Genomic DNA, 11276 nt, shown 5'->3' with positions numbered 1-11276 from the left:
AGCGGATGAGTTCACCGAGGGAGTGAGTGTAAATGGAGAACAGAAGAGGGCCAAGAACTGACCCCCTTATGTTCCCACCCAAATCCTGTCCACCCCCTGACTTTCCCATCACTATAGACAGCATCACCATCCTTCCTGTCTCCCAAGCCCATAACCTTGGTGTTATCCTTGACTTTTCTTTTTCATTCAACCCATATGTTCATTCTATCACTGTTGGTTCAAACCTTCACAACATCGGTAAAATCTGTGCTTTCCTCTCCATCCAAACTGCATCAGCCTCTTTGCTGACTTTCTTGCCTCCTGTCTCTCCCACTCCTCCAGTCCATTCTTCATTCTGCTGCCCAGATCATTTTTCTACAAAAATGTTGTCTATGTTTCCTCACTCCTCAAGAACCTCCGGTTGTTACTCATCCATCTCTGTATCAAACAAAAACTCCTTACCATCGGTTTTAAAGCACTCAATCACCTTGCCTCTTCCTACCTCACCTTGCTACTCTCCTGTTACAACCCAGTCCACACACTTGGGTCCTCTAATGCCAATTGACTCACTCGATCTCAACTGTCTCAGTGCTGACGTCTGACCCTAGTCCTGCCTTTGGCTTGGGACTTCTTAACTCTTCATATGTGACAGAAAATTACTTTCCCCACCTTTAAAGCCCTATTGATGGCACATCTCCTCCAAAAGGCCTTCCCTAACTAGCCCTCATTTCCTCTTTTCCCACTCCCTTCTGCAATGCCATGACTTGCTCCCTTTATTTACCACCCCTCTCCCACAGCCCTACAACACTTATGTACATACCTATAATTTATTTATTTATTTTATTGTCTGTCTTCCCCTCTAGATTGTAATCTCATTGTGGGCAGTGGATGTGTTTCTTATATTGTTGTTTTAACTTAGCAAGTGCTTAGTAAAGCCTCCCGCATGCAGTAAGAGCTCAATAAATATGATTGATTGATTGATCGATTGATAATGAGTCAGAATCTTTCCTCAATAGGGTGGTTGACTTATTTTGTTGGAAATCAAATGGAAGGTTTGACTCTCCCTGGTAGAATCACACAGTCAGGTAGACTTTCCTCTACCGAGCCTCCTCCCTCTCCCCAGATCTCTCCCAATTCCCCCTGCCTCTTTAAACTTTCTCCCAACATTCACATCATGGGTTTTAATTTTTTTTCCTCATTTCCTGGTTGCTCCCACGCACTCTCCTCCTCCTTGGCCACCTGCATCCCCCAAACTAATGTCATAAAGGAAGCTGGTGTTGGAAAACCATGACCAATATGTGTAAATTTAGAAATGTAATAAATGCCTTTCGTTGTGACAAAAATGTCTTAAATCAAAAATTTCCTCTATATGTGGATGAAGTATTTTTTATTAGTGCGAATAAATAAACCCCAAACACAATCAAGATAGTATGACACAGCATGGCTTAGTGGAAAGACATGGGTCCAGGAGTAAGGAGATGCGTGTTCTAGTCCTGGCTTTGCCACTTGCCTGCTGTGTGACCTTGGGCAAGTCACTTAACTTCTTTGGACCTCAGTTTTCTCATCTGTACAATGGGGATAGGATCCCTGTTCTCTCTCCCACTTTGACTGTAAGCCCCCCACAAGACAGAGAACTGTGTCCCATGTCCTTATCTTGTATCTACCTTATTGCTTAGTACTGTGTTTGACACATAGAATGTGCTTAACAGGTGCCACAGTTATTATTATTTTTATTATTATTGTTCTTGCTACCCACAGATAGTCATTGACAGCTAGATCTGAATGCTATTTCAGAATTCTGTTACCTAGGCAGCACACTTTGTTACCTAAGGTGCAACAATAGAAAAGGAAGTAGAAAATCAAAAAGAGGCCAACATTACTGTTGGGTAAATGTCAGTATAGTGACAGCATAGCATAATTCTTCAAAACAAATAGAAAATCTGTTGGTCTATAGTGCTGTACAACCTTCTCCAGGGCTATGATACCTGGGCAAAAATGGATACTTCATCTAGTTCCTCAAGAATTCCATTAGCATTATTTACTTGCCAAACTCACAAGACAAACAGGATCATAAACAATTAAATATTGGGACAAAGTCATTGGACTCTCTTCAATCAACCTATAGTATTTATTAAGCATATACTGTATGCAGAACACTCTATTAAGTGCTTGAGAGAGTACAGTAAAGACGGTAGGCAACCCTTGCCTACAAGAAGCTTTCGATCTAATTGGGAAGACAGACCAAAAAAAATTATAAATAGGGAAAAATGCTCAAGTAAGAGAACATATAAAGTGATGTATACTTCATTCATTTATTCGATGGTATTTGCTGAGCTCTTACTGTGTGCAAAGCACTTTACTAAGCACTTGAGAGAGTACAATACAACAACAGGCGTATTCCCTGCCCACAGTGAGCTTACAATCTAGAGTGGGGGAAGCAGACATTAATATAAATACAGATATGTACATAAGTGCTGTGGAGCTGGGAGGGGGGATGAATAAACAGAGCAAGTCACGGTGATACAGAAAGGAGTGGGAGAAAAGGGAAAGGGGGGCTTAGTCGGGGAAGGCCTCTTGGAAGAGATGTGCCCTCCATAAGGCTTTTGAAGGTGGGGAGAGTAATTGTCAGATTTGAGGCTGGAGGATGTTCCAGGCCAGAGGCAGGAAGTGGGTTGGTGGTGAGATGGATGAGATCAAGGTATAGTGAAAAGGTTAGCATTAGAGGATTGAAGCATATAGGCTGGGTTGTAGTAGGAGAGTAGTGCGGTGAAGTAGGAGGTGGCAAGGTGATTGAATGCTTTAAAGTCGCGGTGAGGAGTTTTTATTTGATGCAGAGGTGGATGAGCAACCACAGGAGCTTCTTGAGAAAACAAAAGGGTACAAAAGTGTAATAATAATGATGGTATTTGTTAAAGTGCTTAATTATGTGCCGGGCACTGTACTAAGCGCTGGGGTTGATAGAAGCAAATCGGGTTGGACAAAGTCCCTGTCCCACGTGGGGCTCACAGTTTCTATCCCCATTTTACAGATGAGGTAACTGAGGCCCAGAGAAGTGAAGTGATTTGCCCAGGGTCAACAGCAGACAAGTGACCAAGCCGGCATTAGAACCCATGAACTTTTGACTCCCAGGACCATGCTCTATCCACTACACCATGCTGCTTCTCATGTAATGAGAATATAATGTAATGTAACAAAGTGTAATGAGAGGTTAGAAGTACAAAAGTGCTCCAATGGTGTAAAAGTACTGAGATGATCAGTGGGAGGATGTGACCTGGGGAGAAATAAATGTTCTCTGAGAAAAACTCCTACTGGAGATAGGATTTCAGAAAGGTTTTTAAAGATGGCCAGAACAGTGGTGTGGTGGATCTGAAAGGGGAGGGCAGGCATTCTACACAGGAGGAAAGATATGAGCATGAGAATCAAAACCAAGATAGAGTGGTGAGACTGGGAGGAGTGGAGAGTGCAAGCTGGGTTTTAGTGGGAGAAGTGAGTGGAAAGCTAAGAGATAAGCTATATTCTCATCTCGGCTTTTCTGGGTGGTGCATGGGAGGAGAATGGATGACGGAATTTTCCCTAACCACTTACTATATGGTGAGCTGAATCAGGGCAACCAAAAATAAGGAGGAAATAGGAACTATTTTAAGCTTGCAGTAAAGGGTAGCCTGAGATATTACAGCCTTCACAGTTGAAACCTGGGCCAGACAGATCAGCTTCCCCTTCAGCTGTGAGCCCTGAGTGGGACAGGAACTGTTTCCAATCTGAAAATCCTGGATCTACCCCAGTGCTTAGTCTAGTGCTTGGCAAATAGTAGGCATTTAATAAATATTACCACTGTTATTACTGTTTTTATTTTAGTGACTCCATCCCAAATCTCCAATACACAGATGTAGTTTAAAGCATCTCTGGAAATTACTTGGTTTCTGTTTGCTTTTAAGGGTCCTATCTTTCCACCTCTCCTGTCAGAGACTGAGAAAAGGGGAACTTGAAAAATCAACTTTGTAATTCTCCCAGTAATGAGCCTTTGTAATCTGTCCATTTTAGAGCCTGGCCTCTCCCAGGGGGTGAGTATAGTAGTTGGATGCATTCGAAGGCACGCTCTCGCCTTTTCCTCCACATCATTTCAAAATTGTTATAATTATGGTGTAATTTAACCTTTTAGGAAACTTTCCATGCCATTCTTGCTGTGTCCTGACAGTGAATCTGCACAATGCCTGGTAGTAGTTTTCTGGTTCAGATCACTAAATGTTCATTTGATGATCTTTAAGCAAGCCTAAGGTTGGTGAAGTGACAAAATGCTAATGCATAAAATGCAGAGGCAATAATCCATTTTTCTTCTGAAAATACAATGCAGAATGACAGACTGCCACCCAATACACAGCTGGAAAACTGATTTTGTTCGAATTCTTTGAATTCTAAAATATAATCAATCCAATTAACCTCTCAGCTCTATTTCATATGGGGAATCAAATGCTTTAAAATTTCTTGGAGGCCTTTAAAAGTCATTTGAATGGAACTTAAAGGTAGAACAGTTTCTCTGAGGCCTTCACTACCCCCTCCTACCCCACAAAAACCTTTGAAGTATTTATTCATCTTATGTCAAGGGTGAAGTGTCAAGCCTTGTCTTTGCTCCTGGTTGAACTACACTGATATGGTTCATTCGTGCCCTCAAACAGATACCTCTCAAACTAACCATGAAAATAAGTCTAGACTCCCAATCAATCAATTAATCAATCATATTTATTGAGCACTGTGTGCAGAACACTGTACTAAGTGCTTGGGAGAGTACAGTGTAACGGAGTTGTTAGACACATTCCATGCCCACAACAAGCTCACTGTCTAGAAGGGGAGACAGACGTCACTATAAATAAATAGATATTTACATAAGTGCTGTGGGGCTGAGGGAGGGGTGAATAAAGGGAGCAAATCAGGGTGATGCAGAAGGGAATGGAAAAAGAGGAAATGAGGGCTTAGACAGGGAAAACCTCTTGGAGGAGATGTGCCTACAACGAGGCTTTGAAGGTGGAGAGAGCCTGTTGGATAGGAAGAAGGAGGGCAAACCAGTTGCTTAGCTGGAAAATAAAAATTAGGGTGGGGTTAAAAGAAATCTGTCTGCCAGCAAATACTACACAAATTTGGAGAATGATTGCCTTGGAACAGTATGTTTTATTAATTAAAGTTTTCATCTTTCTACCTGGATGGCTTCCTTAAACTTGAGTGCTAAGAGCTGTGTGAGACTTGGGTAGTGTTCACAAGGTGTGGCCCTGATTTGTCTCCCTGTCTGATGCAGGTAAACTCAGGGGGTAATCCCCTTTGTTCCAGTGTATTTCACTCAAAAACAATTGAAAAAATAAACCCCAGACCCTTAGGAAAAATTCAATAGGGGGCAAGGTTTCCTCTGTCCCCAAGAGGTGGGAATACGGCAAGGCTAATACTGTTTGTATGGGTCTGTTGTTCATATCCTTATGTAATGCCACTATTCAGATATATACAGATCGGTCAGCAGGATAATTGGAAAAACAAGTGGTGGCTGTCCTCCTTGACTCTGATCCTAACGTTGAGGGATTTTCCACTATCACCCCAAATTTTCTCCTTTAAAATGGTGGTTTACCCAACAGTAACTCATCATTATTATTCATCATTAGATGAGGTCAGATGTCTGGTTTTTTACTGGACAGTCTTGTTTCCACTTGGTCTGCCCCATTTCCAACACAGATATGGCAGCAGATGTCTGTATGTCCAGTATTTTACTTTTCAGGATCCAAACTCCCTCGGTAGTAGCTCTTGTGACCAAAGGTCCTTGGTGTCCAGATGAAGTGAGTGATTTGCAATGTGGGAAAGAGCTGAGATAAGGGGGATTGGGATGAGGTAGACTTCATTAGTCTGGCCTGGAGGAGGTCTTTGGTGACTTTGGAAAGAGCAGTCTCAATTCTCCTCCCTTTGAACTCTTATTCACACCCTTCCTCCAGTCTGGAGTCCCTTCTCCCTGCACATTAGCTCTCCCCATCCTCAAGGTGCTCCTGAAAATACACCTCTTCCAGGAAGGATTCCATGATCAAAATTAACCCTCCCAGTTTTCACCCATCCCCAACCACCCTTACCTATTTTGCATATTATTGACCTAAATCAAATTACACTTTTTATTACACTTTACACTTTATTTTAGCTATTTATTCTTCCAAGCACTTGCTGTCAACAACCTTACCTTTGTAAATGGTTCTACTCTTTCAGTCTCTAACCAACCCATGCATTAGTCTGAAAAATCCTTAGGGGAAGGATCCTTTCCTCTTATTCAACTGCACTTTCCCAAGTCTTTAATAGTCTTTAGCACAGTAGCCAATCAATAAGTAATATCGATTGATTGGTTGATTAGTTCATTCTGTCTATAAAGTCCATGATTTTGTAAGCTTTTAACATGTCCTCCGCACAATTCATCTTTTCAGAATGAAGCTCCCTAACCTTTTCTGTTTCTCCTCATACCTAAGCTTCAAGGGCTTAGTACAGTGTTCTGCATGGAGTCGTAAATAAGAACCACTGATTAATTATCATTTCATCTCCCTGATCATCTTCGTTGCTCTTGTCCATATTTTCTCCACCTCTCCTGTATCATATAATCTTGAGAAGAGAAGAGTTCAACTGCCGCCGAGATAAGGACATCATTCCTTGTGGGGACAACCAAGTACCAGGCCCTCTATCCACCCTGCTGGTTTCAATTGTATTTTTCATAACCTCCCTCCTCATGTGCACTTTTTCTCCATCTTCCTCTCCACTTCCCCACACCCTCCTGAGAACTCAGCCTTTTCTAATACTTGGAGCCTAATCTGAAACAATCAAAGTTTGTAAGGGTGGCAAGGTAAACTGTGCTTTAAATTTGACCAAGCCCATTTTGGCCATAGGTGTCCACTCTATGGGAGAGGGAGGGGGTGCGATGGGAGTGATGGTCCTCATAGCTTTGGGAATCGGACCCCAAACTTTGCACATCTAGATTTCCAGTCAGGGCAAAAGAAAATCAAAATGGTGCCTTGCTGGCTAGCTCTTCGAAGTCTACCTCCTCCCAGTGTCCAACCCCCCCCAAAATCCCTTCCTCTTTTTCACTCTCATATTTAAAATGACAAGTTGACCTTTATGAATATGATCATGGAAAATTGCTGGGGTAGTCCCAGACTTGGCTTCTTTTTTTTTTTAATTGGTAATTGTTAAGTGCTTATTATGTCCCAGTGCTGAGGAGATACAAGGTTGGACACAGTCTGTATTTCACATGGGACTCACAGTCTTAATCCCCAATTTACAGATGAGATACCTTAGTCACTTAGAAGTTAAGTGGCTTGCTCAAGATTATAGAGTGGGCAAGTAGCGGACCTTGGATTAGAACACAGCTCCTCTGACTCCCAGACTTGTGCTCTTTCCACTACGCCACAATGCTTTCTTCTAGAATCAAGAACAATGGGCACTGGATTTGACAGCACAGATGGAATCATTCTAAATCAAAGAGGGTCTTAATTAGTAGTGAGCAAACACATTCGTAATTGTGACTTTGATGGGTTTTGAAGTTCTGATTCTCTCAACCTCTCAGTTTCTAAGTCAGGAACTACTAGCAGGAGACAAAATGAAATGCTAGGTGAGTGTTTTTGGCATTCTACTCCCCTAATGATAGGAATCTGTGTGAGTTTGTCTAGAGTACTCTCCCTAGCACTTAGTACAGTGCTCTGCACACAGTATGTGCTCAATAAATATGATTGAATGAATGAACTGCAGTCACGTCTTCCAGATTTGGAAGTACATGTAAACTTTTTTTTTTTTTTTTTTGCCTTTAGATAAGCACAAAATGCTTTAGTCATCCTATCTCTTTCCAGGTTGGCACTAGCAAATTGTCCCGGGGCTGACGGTGGCAAAAAGGAGTCAGAAATGTTTGTTACTCCATCCTTCTCCCTCTTTACTCCCTAATCCTATTGCAGACCCTGAGAAGTACGTTGTCCTGTGACCACAGGTTTCTAAGTCCACCTCCTCAAGCAGGAGTCAAATGCTGGGTCTACATGAACAAATTAGATATATCAGACAAAAGTACCCCCCGACCCTTTTGTTCCATGTTTCTGGATGGTCAAAGCCAAATGTGTCCTGAAGGAGTCTGGATTTTCCGGATGATTTGCAGCCAATGGAAAACTTCCCGAGATCATGTGATAAGAAGGAGAAAAGAGTCGGGGGAAAAACAACCTAAAAACCTCTCTGATTAGTTCCTACTACTAGGAGCTGTTCTGACAGGCTTTCTCTGGCTTCAGCACCCAAATTGACCAGGTGAGACTTATTATGTCCCAGGCACTGTACTAAGTGCTAGGGTCGATAAAAGGTTGGACGCAGACTGTGTCCCACGTGGAGCTCACAGTCTTAATCCCCAATTTGCAGATAAGGTATGTTAGGCACAGAGAAGTTAAGTGGCTTGCCTAAGATTACACAGTAGATAAATCAAGGAATGGGATTAGAACTCAGGTCTTTTGACTTCTAGGCCTGTGCTCCTTCTATTAGGCTATGCTACTTCCTCCCTCTGGGAACCAAGACTTAGAGTTCAACTCCTCCATGGCCTTCTCTCGTGCAGAATAAGACCTTAATTCCTTTAACCTCTTTCAGTACCCAAGGCTCTGAACATCCACTTTAAGAAAGCATTCTGGGATTCTAACTCTCATGAGATTTCCAGAATCTTTTCACAGAGTTCCTCACATCCAATTTTACCCAGAAGCACATTCCAGTGAATCCCAGTCTCCAGGGAATAAACGAGCTCTGTGCTTTCCCCACCCCTGACTCTCCTCCCTTCAGCCAGGTTGAGACTGGGAGGAGGATGGGGCTTGGGAAAATATGTAGGATGGGACACCCTCTTCTCTTGCTTCTCCTCTCTATTCTCTTCTGGGAGCACTCCCATTTGTATCTCTTCTTGCTTCAAATTCCCAATTTAAATATTTGAAAGGGGTGTGTGTGTTTGTGTATGTGTGTCCAGTTAAATCCAGGGGTCATGATTTCAGAAATCATTCGAAATCAAGTCAAGCGCTGGTCATGCCTCTGCTTCACACATCCAGCCACTCTGCTGTGTATCTGTTCTTTATCAACCGTCTCCAGATGATAACCAGAAAAATTGGGCTCCCTATTGTTCAATTAATTGAAATTCTTTTTCGTTGCCTGTTAGTGGTGGCGGCGGAAGCAGGACTAATAGAACTCCTCTTTCATGTTTTTTTTTTTGTATGTGGCTGGGGAAAGCCCACACCACTATTAAAATTCATGAGTTACTAGGAAGCCCCTGAGAAAATATTTTACACATCATTTATATAATTAATGAGGTTTAGTCAGTCTTTTACTCTAAAATTTTGCAGGTAGAGAGAAGCATTTCATGATAAATTCTAGAAAAAGAAAATGTCAAAATCTGAGAGCTACATCCCAGGGGAAAATTGTATTTTGGTGTTAGTGGAACTTACTGCAAATAAGAATTGTAATATGCTTTCGCTTTCATGAATCGGAAGCAATGATGCTGTCACTAACAGATGGATTATCCATAAAATAATTGAGCAATTATAATGGTTCCAATGTGGACCCGACATAGAGGCATGATCTATATATCGGTTGATTGATTAACAGAAACCTGAATTTTCAGGGCAGGGGTATAGGCTGGTTCTTATTTGCAGTTTTTTCTTTCCAAGCATAGGAGAGGAGCCATTAGCAGTAGCCCATAATTTGCTTTCTATTTCCCTATTTCAGCTTCGCGAGTTATGATTCAAGCCGTCAAATAATCTACCTCCAGCCTATAGCAAAACAGCCCGGTTTTAGTAATATGTCGCTAGTCAGACTCCTCTGCTGTAATTTCTAACCTTAATTTAAAATACCGTCAGCATCAGCTGGTATTCCAAACAAATGGGGCGACTCATCACCATACTAATTGAACGAAAAATGCTCCATGATTTAAATACCTATAGCTTCATCATTTTCCCAGCCTTATGCTTCCATTTTGTTGAGCATGAGGTTGGTGATTAAACCAGAAGCATAATTATTAGCAACAGAGAGACTGTTGTCCTATCTTGCAGTTTCCCAACCAGGTGCAGGCTTCTCAGATTCATACTGAGCATGCCTGTCAGTCTTACAAACAATCCAGCAAAATAAGTGACTGATTTCTCGTTATAATCACAGAGATGCTTTATAGCAAATTGTCACACTAGACCTCTATTTCTGAATGGCATAATGAATGTTTCAGTGTTGGCAAGTAGCTCTTCTGACAGGGGTGTCAAGAATGGAACTCGGAAACCAAACTCTTTCGCCATTATACTTAAGGTGGCCATCTCTGAGTTAGCCCTATTGCCTCGAGATACCCATTAAAAGACAAAGGATTCACTGTTTCCACGACAACCCGGTACTGTCATAAATCAAGAGGGCCTTGATCAACTTCTGGCCTTGATCAAAGGAAATAAACTGGCCCAGGCCCTAGATCTGTGAAAGAGAGGAGCCACATAGTAAGGTGATGAGTAAAGAAAGGTGTTGAGGAGCTGCTTTTAAAGCTCTCTCGCCTGCTTCTTTTTCAAAACGATCTTCAGAAACCAACAAAATGGGTCTGATTCCGTTCAGATTTGGGCTATTCAAAAATCTCAAGAACTTCTTCTGATTGCAAATAGAAGAAACTTCTGGGGCTATGGGCTGTCGAAGGGAAGACGATCACCTGCTCTAGTTTCTCATAAGATGCTCACTAAAGGACTTGTTTCCCTTTACCTGCCCACTCTCTTTTGAAACACAAGCCGGCTTTTTTCCTTTGCCCAGAAATAGAACCTCTGCGTCTCGAAACAGCATCCAGGTTTGGAGCGAATCCCAGGCATCCGAGAACGCTTTGCAGGCTCTGCGTAGAAACGGGAAGGTCTGGACTGCAAAGACGGTGGTCGCATCAATGGAATCATAGAGCTTCATAAGGAGTGAATGACACCCCTGTTCAATGATTCCATTTCCAAAGGTTCAAGATGACTGATTTCTATTGACATCAAAATGAAAACACAGAAAAACTTGAAAAATTAAGATGCAAATTCTGATCTTGTGCAGAATCCCATCTGTATTTCTATTACAACTCCCCAACTGCACCGGGCACAAATGGCCAGGTGAACAAATCTATTCACATTCATGGTCCACCCAAAGCTATTTTATTTTGACATTTATTGGAGCCGCAATTCATATAGCCAATCACAGACTAGCTATGGAAAGAGAGGCACTGTGACCCAGAAAATAGAGCACGGGCCTGGGAGTCAGAAGGACCTGGTCTCTAATCCTGGCTCTGGCACTTGTCT

The 11276-nt window shown here is 42.1% G+C and overlaps 1 long non-coding RNA gene across 1 annotated transcript; it reads left to right on the top strand.

The window, feature by feature from the left end:
* The first annotated feature begins 7449 nt into the window (after positions 1-7449).
* LOC114813669 lies at positions 7450-11036 on the top strand. The gene is made up of 2 exons (XR_003761382.2): positions 7450-7594; positions 10762-11036. It is a non-coding gene; the product is annotated as an uncharacterized LOC114813669 (long non-coding RNA).
* Positions 11037-11276: the final 240 nt, after the last annotated feature.

The sequence above is a fragment of the Ornithorhynchus anatinus genome, chromosome 8 (genome assembly GCF_004115215.2).
Source record: "Ornithorhynchus anatinus isolate Pmale09 chromosome 8, mOrnAna1.pri.v4, whole genome shotgun sequence".
Taxonomy (NCBI): domain Eukaryota; kingdom Metazoa; phylum Chordata; class Mammalia; order Monotremata; family Ornithorhynchidae; genus Ornithorhynchus; species Ornithorhynchus anatinus.
The sequence above is the reverse complement of the archived record's forward strand: the minus strand, read 5'-3'. Positions and strand labels throughout refer to the sequence as shown.